Source organism: Dreissena polymorpha, chromosome 5 (assembly GCF_020536995.1).
Source record: "Dreissena polymorpha isolate Duluth1 chromosome 5, UMN_Dpol_1.0, whole genome shotgun sequence".
Taxonomy (NCBI): domain Eukaryota; kingdom Metazoa; phylum Mollusca; class Bivalvia; order Myida; family Dreissenidae; genus Dreissena; species Dreissena polymorpha.
Window position 1 is genome coordinate 55,901,484 of NC_068359.1, and position 12,970 is coordinate 55,914,453.

General features: G+C 34.0%; 1 long non-coding RNA gene across 2 annotated transcripts; it reads right to left on the reverse strand.

Moving 5' to 3' along the window:
• Positions 1-256: 256 nt before the first annotated feature.
• LOC127831048 (uncharacterized) lies at positions 257-2,648 on the reverse strand. 2 transcript variants are annotated; one of them, XR_008026375.1, is made up of 3 exons: positions 2,231-2,648; positions 1,563-1,673; positions 257-943 (listed from the first exon to the last, which is right to left on the reverse strand). It is a non-coding gene; the product is annotated as an uncharacterized LOC127831048 (long non-coding RNA). The 2 variants fall into 2 exon arrangements; XR_008026374.1 differs by lacking the exon at positions 2,231-2,648 and having other exon boundaries at positions 1,563-2,125.
• Positions 2,649-12,970: the final 10,322 nt, after the last annotated feature.

Here is a 12,970-nt window from a genome sequence, read left to right on the forward strand (position 1 = left end):
GAGTATTCGGACGGTATTTTTTCCATGCTGGCTGGAAAACCCTGGAAAATGTTCCAGGGTTTTTCTTTGTTTAATATTCCATGGATGCCTGGTATAACATGGAAAATTGTCCAGCGTTTACCATGGTCACTGAATAGAAAAAGAAATTTCTGGTCTAAAAACAATATTCATGTATTAAATGAATACAATACTCACAGCTTAAATAAATCATAATTTAAGGTTAGATTAAAACAAAACAAAAAATCAACATAATGCCTTAGTTTCTTCGATGTATTATTTTGTTCACAATTCATCAAAATATAACATCAGATTACAAATTGTGTTACATTTATTTAACAAATTATTCAGATCAAACAAGTGTTGTTTAATACATGCTTACAAAGCCTCTAGGTCCATTATCATAAATCAGGCCCTTACATAACAGAACAGGCGCTACTTTAAAAGTTAAAAAGTATAATGCAACCTTAACAACATGTATTCAAAGTAACAAAATACAAGCAAGTCAAGTAATATACAGTAACAATTCACGAACCCTGTACAAACGATATACAAGAAACAAAATGAAAAATTTAAGTTATTTTAGCTACTACATGTTTGTCACAATATATGTAGCTGCCCATGAGCACAAGGATACTATTTTTCTCAGCTACTTTCACTTTAATGCAATTTAGGTGCTCAATTTCATTAAAATACTTTTATATAATTTTATTGTTCAAAGAAATTCAGAACATAATGCATGTACATGTATTACTTTCCAAGTGACAGTTTAAAATATAATTGCAAGTCTAAAACTTGTGAAGGCAGCTTAGTAAATTATAAGTACCCAGGTGGGATAAAATTACAGTTTTTAAAAACTTTTTTGTTAATTAGCTGGGCTTCAGTAGGTCGTGGATCTTTTATAGAACTTGTACTGCTGTTATACTGTACGGCTCCTGCATGATCTCTGAAAGAAAAACAAAGCAAACAATATTACAAGAAAGTCATAAGTTTTTTACATTCATCTGTAAAAGTAAATGTGCAGCAATCATATGATTGAATATCTATACTTCAATGCTCATTCATATTTTAATCTATTTTAGATATTTCATATCACTTCTTAATTCGGTACATCTGGCTTTTTTGTATTTGAGCGAACATTTACGATCCTAAGTAGTTAGCAATTATTTCTTTTCCATTTACTGAAATTTATTCTCTTAAAGTTTGCAAGCGGGCTTTAATCTACTTGCAAACAGGCAACCACACAGGAAAACTGAGACTTTCAAGTGAATAAATTGGTGATTTAACTTATATTTTTATATGACTCTCTTTTATTTTGAAATTTATATTGTTGTTTTCTTAAATGCCCCAAAACGGGGTACACTAGCATGTATCTGGAAACTCAAACATATATAGGAATTTTATATTCAGATATAGCTATATGAAAGATATGCTAATTTGCTAATTCATATAAAAATAACCTGTAATTGAAACTAGACCAAAATATTGGATACCAAAAAGACAAAATACTTTCAGGTGGTTAACACTTAATTACTTATATGAGCCCGGGGCATAACAATATTTACCATGAATTTGTGGCCATGTTAGTCCTCTTGGTAAATGCGCCAAAAGAGCCGCTTTGCTGTCTTGGGTTATTTCCCTGCCAAACTCTGCAGTATCTTCCATCAACTGGTCAGCTACAGTTAAAGCACATAATGAAAATGTATATAGCAAATAATTCAAGTATTGTTTTAAATATTTAGTAAAATTGTCTTTAAATAATAACTTACAATGAAGTTAATACATCACAAAGCATAGCATAACAAAATTTGTAGGTATGATTAGTACAAATTTATTATTGCTATAATTAGAATGATGTGTAATTCTATTGGTATGAAAATGCACAGTGAAACCTAAAAAACAATGCTATTGGTTTAATTAATTTATTTATAAACATTAACAGCATTAATGAGCATTGAGTTCTCATCATGCACAGCACATAACTCCCTTAGCCTCAGTTCCCTAGCCATGCATTATAAACTTCCGATACTACATTCAAGCTTATTAATATCTCCACATAGGACTTCCTTTATCAAGCTGCAAACTGCACTTAGTGAAAATGTGTGTGACAGCTGCTTTTAAACTTCTATATTTGCCATACTTTTACTTAAAATGTCACATAAAAAAGGTCTACAATGATGACATAAGAAGAATAAATTTAAAGGAATATTTAGAAATAATGAAAAGCAAAAACCTTCAGTTGTTGTTCTATTCCTAGACAGACTTGTGAAACACTTGTATGCATCACTTTTTAACAACATTTCATGTCACTTTCCAAATGATATCCATACATTATTATTTTAAGAAATTCTTGTTAATGGAAAAACTCATTAACTCTACTGTTTGTGAACATTACATTAACTTCATTTTAACAACAAGATTAACCTGCAAATTTTCTACAATACGCCAGAATTTCAATCTAACAGGTAAACTTTCTGTATTTGAACTCAGCCAATCAGAAAAGGCTGTGATATTTTATAACCAATAGATTAGCAGCAGACATATCTGACTCACACACAGGTTTATCAGATAGTTTGTTAATTGCAAACATGGACTGTAGTTAAATATTGAGTGTGTATACACCTTGAACAGGGTTAAAGAATTTAAACTTGTAGACATTGCTTTGAAAGTTACTACTATTACTTCTACTACTAGTACTACTACTACTACTACTACTTCTGCAAAACTACTACTACTATTACAACATCCACAACAACAACAACAACAACAACTACTACTACTACTACTACTACTACTACTACTACTACTACTACTACTACTACTACTACTACTACTGCTACTTCTACTTATACTACTACTACTGCTACTTCTACTTATACTACTACTACTACTACTACTACTTCTACTACTACTACTACTTCTACTACTACTACTATTACTACTACTACTACTGCTGCTACTACTGCTACTACTACTACTACTGCTTCAACTACTACTAGTGCTTCAACTACTACTACTACTACTGCTACTGCTGCTGCTACTGCTGCTACTACTCCTGCTGCTGCTGCTGCTGCTGCTGCTACTACTACTGCTGCTGCTGCTGCTGCTACTACTACTACAACTCCTGCTGCAGCGACTACTACTACTACTACTGCTGCTGCTGTTACTACTACTACTACTACTACTACCACTACTACTACTACTACTACTACTACTACTACTACTACTACTACTACTACTAGTACTTCAACTACTATTGCTACTACTACTGCTACTACTACTGCTACTGATGCTGCTGATGCTGCTACTGCTACTACTGCTGCTACTGCTACTTCTACTACTACTACTTCTACTACTACTACTTCTACTACTACTGCTGCTGCTGCTGCTAATGCTACTTCCTTAACTACTACTACTACTGCTGCTACTAGTATTGTTATTATTATTTATACTACTATTGCTACCGTTACTGCTACTATTCCTGTAAATGCTAAAACAACAACACAATAATAACTGCTACTACTGCTACTGTCACTTAAATTTGCACCAATAGTATAATTATCAGTAGTTTAACTGCTTATACAACTTATACAACAACCACTTTTACTTCTACTCCTACAACATATTCTACTGCCAGCCTCAGCATTACTACTTCTACCACTACTACTACTTCTATAACTACTACTATTTCTGCCCAAACTATGCACATTGTTTTATGTTTTATTCATATGTTGTGTAAATTGTTGAACTCTGATTTACTTTGAATAAAATGTGTTGCATTTTTATAAGTTATTTTCTCCTCTTATAAAGTCTAAGTTTTTTCCAGGGTCAGCTGAAAATGTTAGAGTCTTTTCCATGCTTAAAAAATTCTATGTTCCACTTTCCATGCTATCTGGAAATATTTTCCATGGTTATCCAGCCTAAATCCAGCGTTTTCCATTCCTTTTCCATGCTTTTCCATCCAAGGCTGGAAAATGCTTGGAAAAAAAGTCCACGTTTCATGGACATTTCTAGAACAAAACCCTGGAAAACCCTGGAAACTGTTTCAAATTCCAGGGATTTCCATGGAATTCCATGTTATACCATGGATTTCCAGCCTAAGTTCCATGATTACCTTGGACAATGTACACCCGGGTTCTAGCGTATTGCTGAAATATCAGTGCCAGTTTTACTTGGATACTCATAGTCTTAAAACTATATGAACAAGGGCTGTTTGTAAAACATGCATGCCCCCCATATGGGCTGTCCGTTGTACTGGCAGCCATTGTGTGAATACGTTTTTTGTCACTGTGACCTTGACCTTTGACCTAGTGACCTGAAAATCAATAGGGGTCATCTGCGAGTCACGATCAATGTACCTATGAAGTTTCATGATCCTAGGCATATGCGTTCTTGAGTTATCATCCGAAAATCATTTTACTATTTCGGGTCACCGTGACCTTGATATTTGACCTAGTGACCTGAAAATCAATACATCTGCGAGTCATGATCAATCTACCTATGAAGTTTCATGATCCTCGGCATATGCGTTCTTGAATTATCATCCGAATTCATTTTACCTTTTCAGGTCACCGTGACCTTGACTTTTGACCTAGTGACCTGAAAATCAATAGGGGTCATCTGCGAGTCATGATCAATCTACCCATGAAGTTTCATGATCCTAGGCGTATGCGTTCTTGAGTTATCATCCGGAAACCATTTTACTATTTCTGGTCATCATGACCTTGACCTTTGACCTAGTGACCTCAAAATCAATAGGGGTCATCTGCAAGTCATGATCAATGTACCTATGAAGTTTCATGATCCTAGGCCCAAGCGTTCTTGAGTTATCGTCTGACAACCACCTGGTGGATCGACCGACGGACAAACCGACATGAGCAAAACAATATACCCCCTCTTCTTCCAAGGGGGGCATAAAAAAGTCAAATGGTAATATGTGCCTTACAAACATTATGTGGTCCACTTAAAAATGAATTTCTGGAGCTTTAAGGGTCTTCTCATCCCCCCCATGCCCCCCACAGCACCAGAGGTGTGACCCACCCAGCAAAATTGTCAGGTTTTCAGACATTTTCAAAACATGTAGATCAAAACTTTTAGACTGTGGCAAAATTAGAAACATTTGACAACAAGTAGCAGCGTTATTGAAACTGTGCTGAAATCTTGATGTGACCTTCAGTTTACAATGTCACACAGGCCTTTTGCGCCCTATGCCACACAACAAGTAGCAGCGTTATTGAAACTGTGCTGAAATCTTAATGTGACCTTCAACTTACAATGTCACACAGGCCTTTTCCGCCCTATGCCACACAACAAGTACACATGTAATAACTTAATAAGTTAATGATTTCTTGTCTGTGAGCTGCTGCATTTCGGTCAAGTGTGGTCAACATCTTTGTAAAAGTGTGGATATTGACAATTTCTGCCGTTCTTTTGTGGATTTTTTTCATTAAACACACACTTTTTACAATATTCATTTATGCACTGCGTACGATGATTACATGTTTCCTTTATATTATAACAAAGTGAAAATAAATTCTCCCCCGTTATTTAATTATCTTTGTAACATAACAATACAGGGTTTTTTCCAACAACTCTACAGCTAGGGAACAATGAAGTGGAACACTATCTGAAAATGAAATACATTTTATGTTAATAAAATTTGTATTTGTAAGACAAGTGATGAAATAAAAGGTTAACATTGTAACATAAAGAGATGTGGTTTCTGTTTGTTCTTTAAAGAGCATGTACTGTGTATACTGCACATCAGACAAGGTTCTGTTGGAACTAATAGTTTCATAAAAAAAAATCTTGAGAATGAATTGTATCATTTATGTTAAGATGGATTGTTGATTCATGATTACACATTCATGATCTACACTTCATAAGTTAATCTTTAATTTTCATGGAACTCACATCTTTTTTTTCTTACTGGCTCAATTGACTGGGCCTCACATGCGCTCTTTCGCGGATTTCCTATAATGATTATATATGAATGAATATGACTCGTAAAATAATATAAGTAATCCAATATGTTATTTTAGCTTATGTATACTCGTTAATTTATTATGCTCCCCCAAAAATTTTTGGGGAGAGCATATAGTCGTCACTTCGTCTGTCCGTCCGTCCTTCCGTCCGTCCGTCCATCCGTGTGTCCTTCCGTGTGTCCGTCTGTGCACAATTTTCATCCGGGCTATTTCTCAGCAACTAATGACCGGAATTCAATGAAACTTTATGGGAAGCTTCACTACCAAGAGGAGATGTGCATATTATCAGCAGGTTCTGGTTGGATGATTTTTCACAGAGTTATGGCCCTTTAAAATTTTCCATTAACTATACATATAGTGCAATTCTTGTCCAGGCTATTTCTCAGCAACTAATTACTGGAATTCAATGAAACTTAATGGGAAGCTTTATGACCAAGAGGAGATGTGCATATTATCAGCGGGTTCTGGTCAGATAATATTTCACAGAGTTATGGCCCTTTGAAATTGTCTATAAAAAAATATTGCCCCCCCCCCCAACTACTGTGCCCTCAAAACGTTTCCTTTTATCTGAATATAAAGTGCAATATTATGACCAAAAAAATTTTGGGAAGCATCACCCGTCTCCGACGGTTTCTTGTTTTTAAATAACATGTATTTAATAAATCACCATAAAAACTTAATATATGAGTCGCGCTCTGAGAAAGTTTCGTTTTAAGAAAGACTCTTCTTAGCAATAATCCAGTTAAGGCAGAAAGTTGTCCCTGATTAGCCTGTGTGGACTGCACATGCTAATCTGGTATGACACTTTATGCACATGCATTAAACCCCCTTTTCACAGAGCGGGACTCATATGTAAGTAGACGCAATGTTTTTATTTTGGTATTTTGCGAAATTACTTGAATCTAACGATAAATATTCATTAATAAATATGGACAATCGATCTTTATGAGCTGTCATACATACAAACATATACATTCAATGACAAAGATATTTTGATATTATGCATTTATTACAATGTGAACTGTATCTGTAACCAAGTAACTTCATAAATAACGATATTTATGTCACATAATTAATTTGTGATTATGATCATGTTGTTAAACCTTATTTATTTTATGTGTTTTGTAACATTGACACACCTACATGAATAAATGTGCTAACTTTATATTGTGTACTTGATTAATTATCTTACCAAATTTTGTTCAACTGATGTGATTGATGAGATCTCATCATTCACACATGGTTGTTGTTGTGCGTCTGAAAAGAAAGTACATAGTGTTCAAATTCAAGCATTAACATTTGAACGAAAAAAGTGATGAATGGATACCAAATACCTAAATATAAGAGATAATTATGGTAAATATATGTCATATGTTAAAAAATATTTACATACATGAACTGGACTTGAATGTGTCAATAGAAAACAGCAAACACACAATACACAACAATGATTATTCCAAATGATTATTACGTGCAAATTCATTATAAATGTTTTTATGTATAATTCAAAGTACAAAATTAACCTTTTGCTCCCAGTCTAACTTTCATTTTTAAAATCTTACATGTGACTGACATTGTGAATTTTTTATAATCATTTTGTGGTAAGAGTTAGTTAGTAAGTAAGGGTCATGAGATTTCATTAGTTAATATACCTTAAAGTCCGTCCATTTCTTGATAACTTTGTCTATCTTGGGGCTACACAATCAAATGCTGTTCACTCTGAAATTGAGTGATAGTTTTCAGGTTTGTGTTTACAATTGAAAATTAATTCTAAAGCTATGTACACTGGGTAATAAAGTAAATTCTATGCCAAAAATAAATATACTGTAGGCATCCGTATATACTATCGCGGTGGTGTAGTGGATGAGGTGTCCGCCTAGCGATCGGGAGTTCGTGGGTTCGCTCCCTACTCAAGGAGCATTCTCATTATTTCCTCCATAGACACTAAGTACTGGTTCTTCCCAGGAAACGGACTCGACAGTGTCCATATCTGCCTATATCGGCCTTCATGTAATAGTCAGCAATTGACTGTAGGAAGTACGAAGTAGAAGAAGAAGTACGAAAACAAATATATAGCGAAAGAAGCAGAAATGTGTAAGATGAGAATGTTCCATGAAAAGAGAGATACATTTACTCTAAAAACAAACATAAAAATAAATTGTTTTCTTCAAATGTGGGGCATAGAAATAATGTATGGATTGATACTCGAATACTCTTCTGCCAAAAACATTAGATATAAACACACAATAAGGATTTGTCATTTTAAAGGCTGACAGTTCCAAACGCGGGAAAATATGATTTTGTTATAACAGTACTTACAACTAGAATTAAAAAAATAAATACATACAATAAATGCATAAAACATTTCGATTCTTTGGTGTAAAATAACGATATGAATTTAATAAAAACTCTGTATCAATTACGAGACAAATTGACAGACATAAACGCTACAATATTTGAAGACATGAGTCATGATATCCCTACATTTAGTACTACTATTAGTAAATCATAACTATCATTAACTACTTGCCTCTGTTTACATTGTCGGCCATCTTGTTTTGCTTTTTTGACATAAACGCAGGAAATCATGTGAGGTTTTTCGACTGGTTCGCGATTTTCCAGATCGTACGCTTAACTAAAATCTTAGCTGCGACTCGATACTTACGACGGCGTTCATAAAACGGGTATTAGCAGATCGTAAATGAAATCGTAAGTCAAGGATTTAAGATAAGATCCGCTAAGATAAGATCTGTTGATAAAACGGCCTCCAGCAGTTTATATGGCTCCTCTTGCAATAGGCTCTGATGAAGTAAACGATTTTATTTGTTTGTCATGCAAAGAGCAAGTAAATGCAGATTTTTACTGCAAAACATGTTTGAAACTTTATTGTGGGAAATGTATTCAGTTGCATGATAAGTGGTTTAAAAAACATTCAGCTTATGGAAGGAATGACATGAAAGAATGGCCAGTTTCTAAACAGGTGGAGGAATTTCTATTGAAGTGTCAAGCGCACAAGGACAACAAAATTGAAATGTAATGTGATGACCACTGTCAGTTGTGCTGCACAAAGTGTGCCTTCAATGATCACAGGTATTTCTGAAATACTTTGGTACATAAACGTGTTTAGAAATCAATGAACTATATAATGTGACAATTTTTATGAGAATTAAGTATTGTCAAGTTTGCAATTTTGATTTATCGTATTTTAACAAACACATTTTTTCCTGAATTTTTTGTGAAAAATACAATGAAATTTTACGACTACACTTTCTTTCAAACTTTTGGAAATGACTTATGAAATTAATTTGAAATGGTGTCTTTTCTGGACTTGTTATTTGTATTCACATAAATACTGTATAATTAAGAAATTTCCTGAACTTCTTATTCATGGGAGTTTAATATTTCCTGTGATGGCATTTATAACCTGTGACCTAAATAACCATGCATCAGAAAAACAAGAAGTTTGAAGGTGGGTTTCAATTCAAACAGTACAGAACTAAATTTTAGTATATATTAAATGCTCAGGTATGGGAGGTCTTTTAGCATGGAGTTAATAGAATATATTTACATTATACACTGGGTTCTTTGTCCAAAGTAGATCTCATTTTTGATTTATGATTGTATTGTTTAAACTTGTAAAACAAAGTGCATTCAACACACATTATGAGCTCTATAATCACTGTCAGACCAGTAACACTGCATGAGCAATTCTCACAAGCCTTTTAGACAAGACTACCTTTATGTGTACTAGAATTCTTGTCTAGGGTTTTGTTGCCAATATTGAAGAAATCTCTTTCCAGCTGCAATCAGAAATTAAAGCTGTCAAGAAACTACTTATGATTACCTAGATTACTTCGATTACCTAGAAAAGTGATTGCCTGGTTTAAGAGCCCTATATATTGTTGTGCCCCCCTTTGAAGAAGAGGGGGCATATTGTTTTGCACATGTCGGCCCGTATGTCCGTCCGTATGTCCGTCCACCAGATGGTTTCCGGATGATAACTCAAGAACACTTAGGCCTAGGATCATGAAACTTCATAGGTACATTGATCATGACTCGCAGATGACCTCTATTGATTTTCAGGTCACTGGGTCAAATGTCAAGGTCACGGTGACCCGAAATAGTAAAATGGTTTCCGAATGATAACCCAAGAACGCTTATGCCTAGGATCATGAAACTTCATAGGTACATTGATCATGACTCGCAGATGACCTCTATTGATTTTCAGGTCACTAGGTCAAAGGTCAAGGTCATGACCTTGTCATTAGTGCATATGATTTACTGTACACCCAGTGAGCATATATGTCATAGCCTTAACAGTAGTGGGTAATATCAAAACATAAATTCATTAAACATCTTTTAAAAACCCAGCTTTTACCTTAAATGACCTTTACATAACGCCAACAAACCTGAATAAATACACTCCATTCATTCCATTGGCTGATTTGAACAGTATCCCCCAGAACATTGGCAACATAACCAGGTCTGTAGTATCGGATGAAACACTAATCAGAGTAGGGAAATGCTGACTTCTCTTTTCATATTTATTTTGGCCCAGTTACAGTTAGGCATTACAGATAAATTTCGTCTCCAATACGTTCAGGGTCCATGCTTGGTCAGTAAATTGTCAGGGGAAGATGGACTGTACTATTAATAAATACCTCATGTTGATAATACAATATTGCTTTTTAAGATATCAAATAACGATCCCATGAATTTTATGGAAATAAATTATTGAAAACCTAAAATATATTGGTAAATGTTGTTTGTCTTGCATTTGTCTTTCAATTACCAAAATAATATAGTTTGCATGCTAGATCTGAAATCATTGAATTGTCTAGCCACACAAACGTGACATACATGTACGCACTCAGTCTGTTTGAAAATCTTTCCTGTTATCCAGAATAGGCAACTGACATTTGCCATTTTGCTATAAAAAACACAGTGTGACTACAATTTTCTATTAGAAAGTATTGTGGTTTGATGTTCCATTTACAAGATGCAGCGATTTGTAAATAACAGTGTCATGTACAAATGGGTCTTATGCAATATGCTGCCAGCGTATATCCAGTCCAGCAGTCTTTTCAGGATATACATTATGTAGAGGATACTCAGGAGATATCACGAAATCTTGAGCTACGCTGGCAAAATATGCTATAAGACCAATTTTTGCATGACAGGGATGTAATAGTGTTATTTGAATGTGTTAAAGAAAAATGTGTCTTAATCAAACATTAAATGTTGTCGCTGCAGTTTCATTCCTGATCTCCAATTCAAGACGTTTATAATTAAAGGGGATGAACTCTTCCCATTCGTATTAAAAACAACTATTTTTCTCTAAACGATTATTCGTGTCCTCTTTTCCATCGCCGTTGTAACATGTATGTCAATGTGTAAAAGCCGGATCAGCAAAATCGGCGGGGATCCGTACATTTTAAATATAAAAATTGGATTGTTTTGCAGATTTTTAGGAAAATATGGTATGATAAACAGAAAAACAGGTTACTGTCCCATCATTTTGTAATATATTAGGCTTGGCACGAATAAATTAACGGCTCGGCAAGCGTCGCCGTTATATTATTCTAAGCCTCGCTTGATATATTACAAAACGATGGGACAATAACCTGTTATTCTCTATTTATCATACCACCGCATTGTTATCTGCCTGCATGATATAACGTTGCCTGATATATTTTTGTATTATGCCACTACTGCAAATTTACGTTGGAGATGCTGACATGATCTTTTAAAGTGTTATCGGATACCCCATTCAATAACACTTTTAAGCTCTGCCCATTAATATAATTTTTTTAGCTCCGCCCACATTTTGGTTCACCATTAATTTGTGCAGCGTTCAATGTTTGCTTAGTCCCGCCCATACTGAGAACTATTTTTTTGGAGGCGTGGAATATCGCTTACGTCGTTAAATGTAAACAAACTGAACCATTCATATTGTATTCAGAAAATCCATAACTAGTAAGTAATAATTAAAACTTTAAGTTTATAAAAAATGGTAAGCATGAAAGAAATGAGCATTCATCTATGGGAAAAATAAAACAAATACAAATTTGGGCCTCACTTGCTTCACTTAAAAAGAACAAAAATTATACAGCATAATAAGAAGCATTTAACTTAACAAAAATAAACTTAATAGGTTTAAATAAAAAAAAATAAACATGACATATTTGATCAAAAGAAGAATTCAGGACAACTTATACTTTAAAGATGCAAATGTGTGTCTTTTTGTGTCACTCTTGAAATAGCAAGGCAAAAAAGTGAATATCATACACAAAAAATTAATGTCAACAAAGAAAAATTATAAATAATAAAGATGCTTTCTTAGTCAATACCTACCATTACTTATAATACATAAGGCCACGACTTTTATATCTCTTGGTTTACAAAACCGCCAACCCTAATTTTTGGAAAATGGGAAAGAAAAAAAATAATCGGAAAAACGTCTTTTTTTTATATATGTTATTCCCGACCGCACTGAAAAACGAGCGAAAAGAGAGAAAAAAAAATCAGTTTTTCAGTGTGACACATTATGTACCAGTTCTTGTATGGGCACTTCTCAAAATTTATTTTGGGTAAAAATTACGCTAGCAGACAATATGAAAATCAACGTCAGTAAAATGTCGACCCCATCAAAATGTATTTTTCGAGTCTGTTACGCAACTATATTGTTTAACATAATAATTATATTAAACAAACCTGATATTATAGAAGATGAAAAAGTATTACCTTGCAATCTGATAATTAGTATACATAATCCAATAAAACACTGTATATATATATGTGTTTAGGAATTTTGTAAACACGTCCGCCATTATAGGTTATAGGAACTGTACAGAAAGTTTGGAAATCTGAACAAATTGGTATATCTCGGAAAATCATTGATAAATGTATTTGTCGTTTCAATGCTAAGGGCATTGAGTAATTTCGGCAAATCGGAACTCAACTTGCGTAAAACACTAGCTCAATTAACT